This window comes from Galeopterus variegatus, unplaced genomic scaffold (genome assembly GCF_000696425.1).
Source record: "Galeopterus variegatus unplaced genomic scaffold, G_variegatus-3.0.2 Scaffold9050, whole genome shotgun sequence".
NCBI lineage: Eukaryota > Metazoa > Chordata > Mammalia > Dermoptera > Cynocephalidae > Galeopterus > Galeopterus variegatus.
The window spans coordinates 20,430-21,412 of record NW_007735161.1 but is presented as its reverse complement, the minus strand read 5'-3'; the positions used below and the strand labels follow the sequence as shown (position 1 = coordinate 21,412).

Sequence of the window (983 nt, the reverse complement as noted above, 5' to 3'; positions counted from 1 at the left end):
ATTTCATAAAATCTCTCCATTATGGTTTTAGCATGTGGATGAGAACTATATAAAAATGCACAAATAATATATGACTTCCACATTACCACTTGAGCTACAAACTTGCAGGGGAGGGTTGGGCTGTCCAGTTATGACATCTGGTCACGAAGTCCAAGCTGCTGTTTGATGACGTTGGAGATTAGGAGCTGAGGCCATTGCTGGTGCTCCACTAGAACATCCTGGGCCAAGTTGATCTGGTCACAGTCAAGTCTGTCGAGAAGTGTCACACAGACCACAGCAGCTAGGAGAGCAAGTAACACGATTACTGAAACAAATGGGCTTATCTTTTCTATAGAAACATTAGCCCAACATGCCAACCCAAAGCACCTGTACTTTGTGTTGTTTTCTCTGTAATGAAGAAGCAGAAGCAGCCGCTAGACCCTCTTGCCTTATATATAATCCATATTTCTGTGGAATCCCACCAAACACTTCATCTAAATAAGTTAATTGAAATTACGATGAACATTCCCCCTTCCTTTTTCCTCCACAAGTGGCTAAATTAAGGCTCAAGAAAGCATCAAGTTCAAGATAAGAACAAGGAGAGTTCTATGCCATCGATCCAAGACACATAAGCCTTGAGCTTTCTGTCCTATTTCCAGTTCTTAGAGAAGGCTTCTCACTTGAGGGTATAACTGGAGAGCTAGCCTTTATTCCTGAGGGGGCATTTTACTCCATGGTGCCGTGTTTGAGTTTACCTGCTACAGCCCTTAATGCAGCCCCTGAAGTGTAAATAAACAAGAGATATAGAACACTGACCTCAGGAAATACCAATAAAGATGAGTACTAAACCTCATGAAATTTGAGAAGAAAAATACGAAATGAAATACTTAAAAATAAGGATCAGCCACATGAAAGAGCAAATGTATTAGCATTTAATTTCTAAAAAATGGGAATAAAATCTTAATAAACAAGAAACTAGGGGGAAAAGAACAAAAATGTTTTTT

General features: G+C 39.5%; 1 pseudogene; it reads right to left on the bottom strand.

Moving 5' to 3' along the window:
* Positions 1 to 128: 128 nt before the first annotated feature.
* LOC103608987 overlaps positions 129 to 983 on the bottom strand; it is a 20,251-nt pseudogene continuing 19,396 nt past the window's right edge.